At 37.1% G+C, this 16,306-nt stretch overlaps 2 pseudogenes; both read left to right on the forward strand.

The window, feature by feature from the left end:
* Positions 1-16,306, forward strand: part of LOC102884792 — a 100,833-nt pseudogene that overhangs the window by 76,897 nt on the left and 7,630 nt on the right.
* Positions 6,916-7,033, forward strand: LOC112472670 (annotated as a pseudogene).

Here is a 16,306-nt window from a genome sequence, read left to right on the forward strand (position 1 = left end):
AAATAGACTAAAGTTTGAAATTTTATCCCACCAGCAAAATACCCTAACTTCTTAAACCATTCATTCCATGCTTTCTAGAGCAAAACAGTTGGGAGCACTGAGCAAGGCAGGTAGAGGATCACTGTACAGAGCTCACTGTCTGGCACAGAGCTCTTAAAACTCTCAGAATTTCCTCAGTGTGGAGAGCAATAAAAATGCCTTTTGTTGTGTTAACGAAGTGACTTTTAGAATGCCCATAGGTCACCTAAGGGTGGGGGTTGTCACCTGAGGAACAAACCATGTGATTAGAGTACTGGAACTTTCCATCTCAACCACCCTGACCTCTGGGGAGGAGGTGGATTGGATATAAATTTTGATAACCAAAGGTCAATGACTTAAGCAATCATGCCTATGTAAGGAAGCCCCCATAGAAACCTGAGTGGATGGGCTTCAGAGAGCTTCCAGGTGCCTGAACACATGGAGATGCAGGGTGAGTGGTATGCTCTAACAAGGCATGGAAGATCTGAACACTGTCTTCATATCTTGCCCTAGATATCTCTTCATCTGGCTGTTAATTTATATTCCTTAATATTCTTTATTAAAAAAAAATGGTAATCTAGAGAGTAAACAGATTTTCTGAGTTCTGTAAGCCGCTCTAGCAAATTAATCAAACCCAAACTGGGGATCATGGAACTGCCAATCCGTAGTCGGTCAGAAGCACATATAACAACCCAGACTTGTGATTGGCATCTGAAGTAGAGGGAAGTCTGTGGCACTGAGCCCGTAACCTGTGTGACTTGATGCTACCTTTGGTTAGGTAGCATCAGAATCAAGTTAAATAATAGGACACCCAGATGGCGTCTGAGAATTTTTGGTGGTGCAGGGAACACCTCCCCACATTGGAATTGAGTAAAAAATCCTCAATTAGAATTTTATTCCTGTATTATTTATTATTCATTGTACCACATTTTGTTTATCCTTTCATTTGTGGATGGACAATTGAGTTACTTACAACATATTTTATTACATCAGATCATTTATTCTACCTCCTACAAGTCCATGTAGATCCTTACTCCATAACCCCAAATATGTGGTACACCTGCAGCTTCTATTCACCAAGGTGTATCCTCAACCTTTCTTCCAGTCGTTGAGCTGCTCCTAGGAGGCTTCGCAGGCCCTCAGAACATCTATGTGCCCTCTTAAGCTTGAATTTTGACCATGGCCTTACTTATAGCAAAGTATTTCTCACATTTAAAGACCCTATTCAAATGTTAGCTTTTCTCTGAAATTCTCTCTTTCTAAGGCTCTGCTGATGTTCACAAAGCTGTGTGTGCACCCTGATGCCCCCAGTTGTGATCAACTGCAAGTATTTTAATTATGTGTATTTCTTCCTCTCTATCATAGCTCTCACTAAATATATTTTTAGACCCCCAGGGCTTGGTTCAGTAAATGGTACATACTTGACATTCAGTAAATATTCGTTGAATAAATAAATAAATACATGAATTAAAATCCAAAATTGAGTATACTGTGGAAGTCATTTTCCTCTTCTGTCCTCTAAAATGTCTTAGTATCGAGGGTTTTGTTTTGTTTTGTTTTGTTTTGTTTTGTTTTGTTTTGTTTTGTTTCTTTCCTGCATTGCAATATAAAGCTGTCAGTTAACATGATACACTAATCCCAAGTAAGGATTAGATTATTTAACAAAATAAAGATCTGAAAGAGAAATAAAAGAAGAAAGAGCAATGTGACATTGTCTTCTCATAATGCTTTCTTCTGCCATTTGAAGGAGCACCTGGGTACAAGGCTTCAATTCAGAGAATTAAAACAGTTAGATACATATACACAACTGGTCCACCCCGAGAGTGTATGACTTACTTTGCTGACTTCTAACTCTCAATGGCTTCTAATACAAACAGCGTCTTTCTGGAAAGATGGAGCTGAAGTGATAACACATCAGAGCAGGATGCAAAAAATGTCTTCTGACAAGCAGCGAGTTAATGCTGCACATTCAAATGCATAAAAATGCTACACTTTATTTTGTGGAGCAGTCTTGATAGCAACATATATAAAGACTAAATAAACTCTCCATTCCGTTGTTACTCCTTCAGAGTTTCAATTGCTATTAGAAAATATTGTTAATGTGCATACAATCTGCCATAACTAGCAAGAATTCAGCATTAGAAAGGAAGTATTTAAATTACAGATGAGATGTGCTGACATATATATATATTATATATATATGTGTGTGTGTGTGTGTATATATATATATATATAAAACACATATAATGCCAGACGTACTGTGTTTAGTTTTTAGTCAATAATTTTCTTGTTCCATTTTCCTAAGTGACCAAATGTACCTAGATATAGAAAAACATTATCTTTACCCTAACCTGCAAATCTGTTTTAAAGAATATGTTTTTGCAACAACATAGATGGACCTTGGAGGCATTATGCTAAGTGAAATAAGTCAGACAGAGAGATGCAAGTACTGTATGATCTCCCTTATATGTGGAATCTAAAAAATAAATAAACAACACAAAGCTTATAGATACAGAGAACAGATTGGTGGTTACCAGAGGTAGGGGGTTGGGTGATGGGGAATTGGAAGGTGGTCAAAAGGTACAAACTTCCAATTATAAGATAAATAAATATTAAAGATATAATGTACGACGCAATGGCTATAGTTAACTCTGCTGTATGATATATAGGAAAGTTGTTAAGAGAGTAGATGCTAAGAGTTCTCATCACAAGAAAAAATTTTTTATTTTCTTCTTATTGTATCTATATGAGAGGATGAATGTTAACTAAACCTATTGTGATAATTATCTTACAATATATGTAAATCAGACCATCAAGTTGTACACCTTAAACTTACACAGAGATGTACAGTAAGTTCTCACTGTACATTGATAAGTTCTGTGACTTTAAGGCAAATGACATACAATAAAACCAATTTTACCATAGTTAATCGATATAAAGAAGAGTTAAGTTCCTACGACATCTCATCAAGGTTTTAACAAAATGACGTTATCAGAGGACATGCTATTTTAAATTATTTCCCAATAAAACTGGGGGAAAATGTGTATTAATATCTACTACTATTAAAAGAAAAAGAAAAAAAAAAAAACAAACCACCGAACCAGACTTCTTACCTTGCTCTGCAGTGCCCTGGGTTAGATGGAAGTGTCTTGGCTGCTACTACTTAAGACAGAAAAGGGAGTTCAAGTTCCAACTCCTCAGACCGCTCCCAACACAGCAAATCTGGTTTTCGCTGGTCATATGCAAAAGATATTCAGTAACTTTATAAAGTTGTTTGAAATGATTATAATAAATAAATAAATAAATAAATAAATAAATAAACAAACAAACCAGTAATAAGTATAAATAGATAAATAATAAATAGATAGATAAGAGAGCAGCAGGATCTTACGGAAAGGAACCCAGGGTTCAGATTTAAGACAATTGGGATCCAGCCCAGGCTCAGTATTAACTAAACTGGTACCATTGGACGAGCCACAGAAACCTCTTGGGCTTCAATTTCCTCATTTGAAAACTGATATGATGGATAAGAATCTATCATTTCAGCTCAAAGATTTTGAAATACAAACGAAATTTTTGAATGCTAGTAATAATTACTTGTGGATATGTAAACACGAGCTCTGTTTCAGATGTTTTAGAATAGGGGTCCCCAAACCCCAGGCTTTGGATGGGTACCAGTCCCTGGCCTGTTAGGAACCGGGCCACAGAGCAGGAGGTGAGCTGTAGGCATGCTACCAAAGCTTCATCTGTATTTGCAGCCACTCCCAGAGCTAGCGTCACCGCCTCAGCTCCACCTCAGATCATCAGGTATTAGATTCTCATGGGAACACCTGTCTCTGATGCCAAAAAGGTTGGGGACTACTGTTTTAGAAGGAATTGTATTTCCTAATGCACTTACATTTTATATAATGAATGTAATGTGTAGGAGTCATCTACGTTTAGACTGCGTTTCTCATAATTGATACTTAATTTCAATCCTTTCCTTGGAATTCTATCTCTGTTGTTTTTGGTCACCTGACTAGAAACTGCAAAGGTCTGAACCAGACCTAGTCAATTTGCTCAACTTATTAATTATTTAAATTATGTGGTTCAATTAACCTAAAATGGAGATCCCTAGCACCCCAAGGTGATAAAGAGAATGTGAGCTCCATAATTCAAAATTTTTAAAGATATCATTAGATGAAATATGCCTGCTCAGGAGCTCAAGGCTGTTCCACATGTCATAGAAAGTGTTTCTCTATGTCACCAACAAAATCTTGAATGTACTGCTGAGTAAGGATATTTGGACCTCTTTGAATGTAGCCCACATAAGTCAGATAAGCAAACATTAAAAACCAATCTATAAACATAAGTTTTGAGATCCCATTCATGGTTGTCTTCGCCATATCATTTATCTTGACAATGGAATTTTTCGCCTAGGGTAGTGGCAACTGTCAAGCATCTATTAAGTGCAATGCAAGTGCAATGGGAGAAGGGAAGTCCTTATCTGTGAAGCTCTTGCTATCTAGTTGGTGAACAAAACACAGGGAAGGCACCACATGACAGAGGCAGCCGTTACTGAAATGCCCAATGAGCAGCACGAGACACAGGTGCTGTAAGAACTCAGAGAAGGGGAAGTGACGTGCTGTGTGAGAAAAGCTTCATGCAGGATATAGAATCTGACAAGAGCTCTGAAGGCTGAAGTGTGAGTGCATGAAGAGTGGCATTCCAGGCCGGGATAGAGAGTATGAGCAAAAGCTGAGAAGAGGAATTAAAAAGCAACACACAGGTAGAAGCCGTGGAAATGTCCTAGCCCAGAGTTGGGGGAGAGGAGGAGAATCACAGTGTTCATTTCATTGCTCTGCTTCAAAATGCACATGCATACGTTATACATATATCTTACACATGCAAATGTTACACGATAAAATGAGAAGATTTAGCAAGACGTATTCACGGAATAATTAGTAGAACCTTTTAGGGGTACAGTGCATAGAGTTTAAGGAGATGGGGAGAAGACTTAGCAGATGGATTGAGGTCAAAATGAGAAATAACTTGAATACAACAAGGAAACAACGGTTAAGGACGATGAACACCGCTGAGAAAAAATAAAAAGTGCCACGTAATAAAATCATTTTCATATCTTTGCAAACATGAAAACACTCTTTTGTTCACTGATTGCCATGGAAGCCCTACTCAGGTGCTAGGACGTATTTATGTGCCATCGACCTTTTTATCTCCAGATCACAGTTACCTATATCTTGGAGACACATATTCATCTAATGCACAGAGTGATTTAAACTAGTAGAGGTTGCAGAAGCCAGAGATAATATTCATCTACTTCACTGTTATCTCCCTAGAGCTTAGGACCCGAACTGATATGTCATAGTCACTTAAATGCGTAGATGAAAAATGTATGTGTGCATGTGTGTCATTGTGAGATATTTATTAAATACAGAGATAAAAAAGAGAGCAAGGAAGGGAAGAAAGGAGAGGCCACTTATCTTTCATCTCCTTTTCCCAAGTACATCTTTTCATTTTTTACTTAAGAAATTATTCGACAAGCATTTATTGAGTGTCTTTTATGCGTTGTGCTAGTCACTGCTCTACATATTGAGGATAAAGCAGTGATCAAAATAGACAAAACAAAAAAAAATCTCTGCCCTTGTGGAATACTTTCTAATAATGCGCACTCAGGAAAAAGCTTTTTCATCTCTGCAGAATATGATCTCCTTGTAATAAGCTTTTAACTACACAATGTGTGTGTTTATAAAAGGATTTTACTAGTTTTAAGTTAACAAGTATTTTTTTAAAAATTCCAGCTTAATCAGATCTTCTTCAACTTTTGCAATTAAAAGCTGTTGCACATAGAAAATATTGCTCTGGTATTGAAGTGGTGTGTTTAGGAAATGGAATTAAGAAATAAATCCATTTTGTAATAATGATATTTTCTCATTTTATAAGGTTCTAGTACAGAAATGATCATGTAACTCTTTATTATAATTAGAAATGACCTAAAATGGTTTCAGCCTAATGAGTCTAGATGAAAACTGACTTACAGCTCTAATTTTACATTTCTGGCTGTGGTTTGTTTCTGCAGACCGCTGGTTTCTTTTCAACATAGATCAATTGGGAGGGGCTTGTTGGAGGTATACTCAACTCAGTCTTTCAGCAGTCAGTCAAACTCTTGTTTCACTGATTAAAAGAAAAGGGATTCTTAGACAATGATTCAAAATTATACATGCTGATGTGAGCCAGACTCCAACAAATTGACCATGAAAATACCAAATACTAGTTACAGGTATGTTTTACTTAACTATAGTGACAAGACACCTTTTCATTGGTCCTATTTTTCTCTCCACTCTGAGGGATCACTGCGTTGTGCTAGAAGACAACCCCCATGCAAGATCGAGCCTATGAAGCAGAGTAAATAACATTAGCACGTTATACTCTTCAGACCTCACTCTACCTCAGAATGGCGCAGGCACACGTGCACACACTTCTTCCTTGGAGCCCCACAATTAACTTGGGCTTTTTAATTAAACTGCCTTCTCCAAAATCTCAACTAGGTTTTTATTCCTAGACTTGTTTTCCTTTTGCTAGATTATAAAGAAGAAAGTTATTTTCTACCATATTTGTCTTAATTCCTAAAATAATTTCATTAGTAATCTAAGGGTGAGTTGCGGTTCAAACACAAGCACCCAGATAGCACCCTCCACATGGCCTTAAGATAGCGACTTGCATTCTGAATTCCCACTGCCCAGTATTAGAGGATTCTTCATAGAGGTGCAACGGATGAATGTTTAAGAGCTCCTTAAATGCTAGACAAAAATGCATTTTATGACGTGGCGTAGTGGTTAGCAAGTCTGCTTTACATGCAGAAGGTTCTAGGTTCAGGCTCTAGTGGAGCCACTGTCAATGGTCTACAGTCATGGCACTCTGACCAAGCCCAATCCCGTCTGATCTCAGAAGCTAAGCAGATTGGGCCTGGTTAGTACTTGGATGGGAGACCACCTAGGAAGACCAGGTGCTGTAGGCATTAATGATAATAAAATAAATAAATAAATATGTAGTTTAATCACACAGAAGGTCCAAATGATTTTCTATCCGAAAACATCTTGCACTCCCCCATCATATTATTAATCACACATTATAGTGAAGTTTGTAAATTGTTTGACCCACCTGCATGACACTACAATGTCTTTGATGACACAGAACATGCCTGTCCTATCTCCACGTCTCAAACCTCATCAGCATTGGGCATACAGTAGCTGCTGAGTAAATCTATGCTCCAAGATTAGCATTTTACTGATTTGTATTGAAAGCATAATTCCGAGTGAAAGATAGATGAATATATAAATATGTATATAAATGCAAATAAGTGCAGAATGGGTGTTATTGTTCTGCTTGGGAAAAGCAAATAACAATCGCACAATTTTTGATATCTTTCACTGTTTGACAAGGCTCGGAAAATTCTCAGGCGTCTAAAAGGACAGTTTATTTTATTAAAGATAAAATGGTTAACAGAGAGGAATTCCGACATCCTGGGACAGGGCAGCAGCCCAGAGCAAGCAAAAGTGAATGTTTTCTAGGACTCGCTTGGCATAAGAACTTCTACATCAAAAGATGAAGAGGAAGACGCGGATGGTTTTCTTCTTCCTACATGTTTCACCAGGTGAAGAACGGCGTTTCTCTCGCAAGGCTCTGCTCTGCCGTTCAGGCACGCGAGGGTTGATTGGCGAGGGAAAGGAAGTCCCTAACGTAACGTCGCCAGATTTAGCAAATAGCAGTACAAGGTGTCTGGATAAATTCGAATTTTAGATAAACAATGAGAATTTTAAGTATAAGTGCCAACTGTTATAGTTGGGAGTCCTATATTTTCTCTGGCAATCCTACCCCCATAGCAGGGTAATTTCAATTCACACTTCCCAAGACGGAAATTTCGATTTGATCGTCGGCTTCCTAGAGTTCCATTTCTTTCTTTTTATGTTACATTTGTCACATTTTGCCCTTCTCAAGGCTGAAAGTGACTACATTGGGGACTTTTTTTTTTTTATGTCATTACTTCTCAGTTTTTCCAGAGAGCAAAGGGTCTCCTCAGGGAGCAACATCCTCTTCCTGTGGGCGCTGGAAAGTAGCTACAGTATCCCACATAGTAGCACAAAGGGACCCTGTTGACACCATTTCTCAGACTGGATCAGATAGACTCCCTAAAAGAAGTCTGCATGGCCTTGAGTATTTTGACACGCGAGTACAGAAAGAATGAAAGGGGACTAGCCTTGGGGAAACCTAGTCTTTATTTCTGGCTCTGGGAATGACTCCCCATATGGTCGGTCACCCAGCAGGTCATTTCAAGGTTTTCAATCCACCGCCCAGATTTTTTATCATGTGAGGGCTGATAACAATTCCAGAATCTCCTAACTAAAAAGAATATTACAGAACTAAGATGAAAACTCTTTGAAAACAAAAAATGAAATCTTGTGGGAAAATGTTACATCGCTTGTTTAAAAATGCTTACTTCTCCAAAGGAAGCAGGATGGCATAGAATATGTATAAATATGAACTCCTTTTAAATAAAGTGATGTCTCATTTCCCTGGCATTTTCAGAGAGCATTCTACATTAAGCCAAGACTTTAGAAAAATATTTCTAAATCCTGCATCTCTGAGCATACTGAAGAAAAATTTGCATTTTCTTGATGAGTCTAAGGCAACATTAAAAACCTTGGTTATTCCGCTGTCTGTGCTCCACAAAACGAGTAAACAAGAAATAAAGGCATAAAAAGATGTTGTACTTTTGAAAGCTTCCAGAGTCATTGCGATGCAAAGGATGGTTCGCACTTATGCTAAATGACCTCTGCTGCTGGCTTTTATGGTGCTCTGTCTCTCAGGCTGCTGTCACTTCTCATTGCTGTCACAGGCCATCATTTCTCCCCAGTGCCATTTTCCATTTTCTCTCTTACTTTCCATACAATTTTATTGGGAAAGTCATATGTCCTGTGACAAAGCACGTGGAATTTGCCACTCAGAGGCATTTTTACTTACTTCTGCTTTGCCGCCTGTTTTCCAAGTGGTTGAGATTGGCAGTTTCTGGAAGGCTCTGATAGATTAATAGCTTCACGTCAACCGTAGGTCCTATGTACATACAATCATTGGTATTTATTTCAAATGTTGAATGGTTAATAAATCTTTGGATGTATTAATAAGTATTGTGTTATTTCGAAACATCACATATCTATTATCAAAAAGTAATGAAATGTATGCTTGACAGCTGCTAAACCCTCCCAGTCAGCTGAATTACCATATTCCTTCATTTTGAGCACACCTGAATAAACATTTTAATGTTCCTAAAGTTGAGATAAGTCTTATCATTGATATGCATATTTAATGTGGCAATGTTCCTTTGGTTCCGGAAAAGCTGCTATTAAGAAGGATGCTTCTTCAACTGACAAATTTATAGATTAAAGAAATAAGAACTTTTTAGAGTTTTTCCACACACAATTTAAAGAGGCTAAGAGCAGATATTGTGAGAAGTAATATTACAGATATTACTAATACAGCCTTTAATTATCACCGCACCTTTTGCCCCACGTCATTACCTCCTTCCACACTCCAAAGGAGAGTATAATGCTGATATGTAGCCTTCTAGTCCATTTTTCTACTTTGATATATGGCCTTCTATTTCATAGATAGATAGATAGATATAGGGAGAATTTAAAATCCGTTATTATATTGCATATGTTTTTATATTATAGAATGATATAATAGTATTGTTGTGTAATTGGTATCATTCCACATTATGTTTTGAGAACTATCCCAATATGGACAGATAGAGTTCTACAGTAATATATGTAGAGATAATTTATTGCTTTTTGCTGCAGTGTACCCTTATCACAAATCATCACAAGTTGTAAATTCATTCATCTATTAATGGATATTTAGTTTATTTTAAATGTTTTCTTCTGCCAACGAACTTCAGTGAACATGCTCGCTCATGTCTCTCGTGCTTGGGTGCCGGGATGTCTCACAGCTGTGCACTGATCTGGGCTCCAATGACTCGTGGAAGCCGACAATGCACATATTTCTTACTCTGCCTTCAGTGATGCTATGTTGGCAGCTCCCACCATGGTGGGAGCATTTACACTATAGAAAACGGCAAACCTACAAATCAAACTCCCTGTCCCTCAACCAGAAAGCCACTCATTAAACATTTACCAGCACACCACTGACGTTTACCAGTGTAGCTCTGGATGACTATTCCCTGAAGTGATATTACTAAAAATTAGGGTATGCTTGTTTTTATTTTTATTGGATGCACCCAAAGTTGCCGTGCCACCGTCTACTCCCACCTGACAGTATATGAAAGTATAGTCTCTAAAATGTCTTTACAAAGGCTTGATATTGCCAGATATGTTCATTTATGCCTACATGATAGATAAAAACTGCCATCTCATTACTGGTTTCATTTGCATTTCCCCATAGCCAGTAAAGTTGAGCATCTTTTCATATGCATAGTAGACATTTGGATTTCATTGCCTTTAAATTGCTTGGCCCCTTTTCAAATTGGCCAGTCTTTTTTCTTATTTAATTCTAGGTGTCCTTTATATAGCCTGGAAAACAAATCTTTGTTACACAATCTATAAATGTCTTTCGTTAACCTGTTGCCTGTCTTTTAACCTTGTTTATGGTGTTTGCCATGTATGAACTATGAGATCTTGAAAAAGATACTTAATATCTATGTGTTTTATAATTCTCATCTGTGAGACTAGAACAGTATTTGAACTCACCTTATTGATTGGGTTGATACATGTATATTAGTGCCTAGCAATTATTATTATTGCTGTTGTTGTTATTATTACATTGCTCTATGAAAGTTCTTGGTTTTGATATAGTTTTTTTTTCCTTTCTGCTTATTTATTGAAGAAATTTTTTACAAATCCAAGAGATGGAAAGACAGACCATTCTATTTTCTTCTTTTAGTTTAAGAATGTTTTATGTTTAGGTTGCTTATACATTTGACTCTGCTTTTTGTTTCCCTTTATTCTGAGAAATCCTGAGCTAGTAGGTGCTCAGAACGAAGAGAGGAAGAGAGAGAAAGAGGAAGTCACATGAATTTTTATAAGTGATCCTGCTAAGAAACTCTCAAAGGGGAGCGAGATGAAGGAAGAGCTGGTGGGACACATTACTATCAACTGTACTTCAACCTTTTAAAATGGAAATCCCTATTCCCTTGTCATATTTATGTCAAATATTACAGGAGCTTTAACAATTGATAACTTCCAAGATGAGCAAGGGCAATTGGTATCTAGGCCTAGCTATGTTTTATCTTATACATGACAATGATCTCTCCCTCTATTCCCTTCCCAGATAATATCCGGGTAATTCTTAGACCCTAAGCTGTCTCTCCCTGAATCATGTTGGGTTTTTTCCTACATATTCTTGGGATTTGGGAAAAATCCAATTTCAATTTATCGTCAAAAGGTAAGGCGGGAGAATGGCATGTTGGCTGCAGGTTGTTGCTCCTCTCATTCCCCACAGGCCTCCACCCGACAGCCACAGAACTAGCACACGAAACCCTCAAATCCAGTATGTCTCTACCAGGTAGGACCTGCAGACTGAACAGTTAACAGTACCACCTCTAGCAACTGGGGAGTCTTTATACTCAAAAGTTTGGGAATCGCCAGCCTAAATGACAAGCAACAAGAAAAGTGGACTTCCACGTGCTTACCTGGAGTTGAGAATGTTAAACTCATGCCAAGCTGGAAAGCTGAGAAGTTCACTGCCAGGCAATTTTAGTTTACTGGCCCCTTCTGTTTGTGTACCCGCTTTTAGACCATCATCAACCAATTAAGTTATTCAAATGTTAAATCCTTAGAATTAGAGATTTTAATAGTATAACATCCTCCATTCTTGTGAGTTATGCAATGCATATTGCTAATGTCCAGCTTACTACATTGTATCAAACCGAAATGGTCTTGCTTACAGGTGACCCTTCCCTTGACTGCAAATCATTAGCCTTTCTTACGACCAGAATTTTTGTGATCCATCATTATTGTGCCTAAAGCAGTTTTTTTGCACCAATTTGAGTTTTTCTACATGAGTTCTCAAGTGCACAGTTCAAGCCAGAGAGCAGTGTATAGTCTCTGAGGTACTCTTGTACTTTTGAAAAATTACCACCTTCGTGAGTCAGCAGTCTTAGATGCAGTTCCTAGACTATTGCATTGGAGTTTATGAAAATAGCTGGAAATGGAGAAAATAAGAGTGATGATACTAAGGAAAAGATAATCGTGACAAGAATGAAATTACTATCATGCTGAACTTAAAATATCTAAAACCTCCAATTGGATGTTCATTTGTCTTTATATAGCCATTTGCACACTGAGTTTTGAATAAAAAATATAACCATTTAGAAAATGCTAGAACTGTGTGTGTGTGTGTGTGTGTGTGTGTGTGTGTCTGAAAGGTGATATCTAATTATGGATTTGAAGAAAGTACATCTATACAATTAGAAAATAGCATTTTGACTACATTTGTCACTGGCTTCTTATGAGAGGAAATCTGTTTAATTGATCTTTATACCCCAGCACAAAATACAGTGCTATCTCCTTTTTAAATTAAAATTAAATGTATTGCAGTAACTTTGGTTAATAACTTTGTATAAATTTTAGGTGTACAATCTTATAATACAATATCCGTGTATTTGGTTATGCGCTCATCACCCAAAGTCCAGTTTCTTTCCATCACCATATATTTGGTCCTCCTTGCCCTGTTTGTTCTCTCCCAACCCCCTTTCTTCTAGGTTATAGCAGCATTAGTCACAATAGCCAAGACATAGAAACAACTTGTATCCTTTGAAAGATGAATGGATAAAGAAGATGTGCTGTATATATACAATAGACTATTACTCAGCCATAAAATACATGAATTATTGCCATTTGCAACAACTGGGGTAGATTTTGAGGGTAGCATGCTAAGTGAAATAAGTTAGATGAAAAAGGACAAGATCCATATGATTTCACTCATATGTGGGCTATAAAACAAAAAGCAACAAACAAATGAACAAACAAAACAAACAAGCTCATACCCACAGATAATCGTATGATGGTTGTCTCCTAATAGCACTCAAGACGGCTGTGTGCTGAACCAACTCATTTAAGTGTGTACGAGCCTCTATTCCTATTTACTCCAGATATCCAAGACCACTCTCATTACATAAAAATTTAGAATATTTAACAGTTAGAGCCTCCTTTGTTTCTGTTTACTTACAAAAAAAGCATTCCCCTCTAAACTCCACGTATAACCCTCACAAAGATTAAGCCACTCATATGGTCTAAACAGATGCCAACTCTTACATAAGTGCCAAAATTCAGCTTTACACTATTTTTACTTCTTACTTCGCCACTATTTCATTCACCAGCCATCTTAGTGACAAAATAAATGGGTGCAACTTTTACATACGACTCCATTTAAATGAATTCCAGTCCTTGTGCCCGTTTTGTGCAAGCTTTTCAGAGGTGCCGGTGAGAGCGTGGCTAGAGAAAGACTGAGGGATTGGTCTGTTATTGGAAAATGGAGAGGAAGTAGCATTTTATGAAATTGAGATCATTATAATGCTTCCCATTAAAACATTTTTAGAGTTCACATTTCAAGCTTAACACAGTCTATCCTGTCAGTTGGCAACATTCCAGACATAAGAACCAATAAGATCATCAGTGCTTCCTGAGGCTCCTCTAGCAATGAAGCAGGCAGCTCTCTTCTCATCACTGTCAAAAGAATAAATGACTAAACAGCAGACAATCCTGCTGCATTTAAAACATATAAAACACTTGTATTGCAGTCTTTTTCGGTGAAATGAAACAGCTGTTTTAAAGGCATAGCATTAGACCTTAAAGATTATGAATCTAACTTAGAATGATTTAGTCCACTAAAATACACACTTCACACTAAGTGCAGGCTGTCGATTTCAATGAAGTTATAAAATTGCCTTATGAAATGGTCTTAGAAAAATCTATTTCTTTGAGACATTGTGATAAGATTTTTTTCTTTCAGAATGTCAAAGACCTTGCTTAATAATTAGATCTTTAAAAAGCCAACATATCTTCATTTTTTAAAATAACAACAAATAGAGAGACTCCTACTCTGAATGCTTATGGGGGCTCTGGTCTGACTCCAGAAGGGATTTTTCTCTGTTGTGAAGTTACACATTCAGTCACAGCCTTGGTTTATCATCTTATTGCCACTGTATTTTTCCTGATGTCACTGGTTTGAGCAACGTCTGTCAGTCAGTACAACATGAGCCAAATTTATCTTTTGTTTCTGAAGTTTCATTTATTGTGCAACCTCAAAAAAAAAAACAAATGATGAATTTAGCTCTCCCCTTGTTACTAAGCTAGTGGTTAGCAATTTCTAGCAACTTAAAAAGAGGTTGGAGCCAATGGTTTCAAATTCAGATTAATATACGGTTATTTAAGCCACAAAGGAAATAACGACATCTAATCAGGATAGTCTTGAAGTCAGTAGAGACGCCTGCTTCCAATCAGTAATTCTATATGCCAAGATGTCTTCTGAGAAGTACATTTATAGATGTATTTTTGAACTTCCTCTGTGTCTTGCTGTGAGAAGAAAAACATCCCTAAAAGTACAGTCCTGCAAAACAGAAAAAGACAAGAGAGCTGTGACGCCGACACATGCTGTTCGTGACCTTCTGAGACTTCCTTTTAGGTGGCAGTTGGAGATATTGTGTCACATGTGAACTGGCAAAATAAGGATTCACAAAATCTAATGTGTCAGCAAAGATGTCTGACATGAAAACAAAAAAGATATGTGTGCTCATGTGCGTGCGTGCGTGTGTGTGTGTGTGTGTGTGTGTGTGTGTGTGTGTGCCTGAGAACATAATAAAAGAAAGTATAGTTTACTGGTAAGATTTTACACTAAGGGATTCTGTGATCAAAAGTTATTGACAGTTTCAACCAATTAATATTTTTGAGCATCTACTTTATGTAAAGAATTCATCTGGACATCATAAGACATACAAGAGAAGGAACTTATTAGGGATCCACCTTCAAGGAGCTTATCACTTAGTTGGGCCAAAAACACCAACATGAAAAGTTGACAACTCTCAAGGGCAGCATATAAATGACCAGGAAGTGGCAGAGACAATAAACGCTGTGCCTCAAAGGATTGCTTTGAACCAGCGAGGTCAGTAAAAACCTCTAAACAGAGAGAGATATAAATGACCCTGAGCCTTGTCAGTCAGAAACTAATCTTTTACACCCTAGTATTTACCCTTGGGTAAATTCCTTGATCATGCATAAGATTCTTTAAAAATTAATTAATAGGCTACTATGATCACATGACTTCAGTGTCTCCCTCCTATTTTTCAAGGGCCAACTGAAAACATCATTCAATAAAACGCAATATTGATACTTCTGAACAGATGTTGAATTAATAATCATAGTACATATTCTGAGCTAAATCCAACAACAAATATATTTAAAGAAATGAAATCTGAATGTTTTAAAACCGTGACTATTTTTTATAGAAAATAACCAACCAAGATTATATTAAAATGTTTGCCTCCCTGAGGTAAAGAGCAAAAGATCAGGAAATGAGTTGATACTCTCATTAGTTGTAGAATAGTGCTTAAGGTAGACCAGCACAACCGAGTCAACTTCCAGCCAAATAACATAAGCAGATGACTGTGTGTGTGTGTGCACACGTGCACGCAAGCGTTCGTGTGTGTGCGTGGGGGGAGGGGGGGAATGGGGCAATCAACCACCAAATTATAAAGACATTAGAGAAAATTGAGCCAGTAATACTAAAATAACGTGCAAGGACATAAAGTTTAACTGGGTAAGAAGAGAATCCTAACATAGACATTATAGAAGAACCATCAATTTCTATGAGGATAACGCAGGCCGTGAAAGAACAGATGACATGAACAATTAGCTGCACATAACTCTACAATCTAACAAATACAGCAAGGCTGCTGAGGAAAAAAATAATGGCAGTGAAATTGTCTAGCGTATCAGATATTGGTACGAAGAAGAAATAAATTAGATCCAAATGTCACACCATACACTATTATAAATAAAAGTGTAAAATGCACATTAAAAACTATACATGTCAGAAAAAAATAGAAAAACAGATTCGTAAAGTGACATGGGTAAATGTATTAAAAAGAAAGCAATGAAATCCCAAACTGACAACATACCTAATAAAAGTTTCAAATTCTGGATATATAAAAAACAGATAAAAATTATGTCAGTGCTCACATTTCACTGGCATTAGAAAAGAAATATAAATCAAAATTCAG

This window comes from Pteropus alecto, unplaced genomic scaffold (genome assembly GCF_000325575.1).
Source record: "Pteropus alecto unplaced genomic scaffold, ASM32557v1 scaffold87, whole genome shotgun sequence".
Taxonomy (NCBI): Eukaryota; Metazoa; Chordata; class Mammalia; order Chiroptera; family Pteropodidae; genus Pteropus; species Pteropus alecto.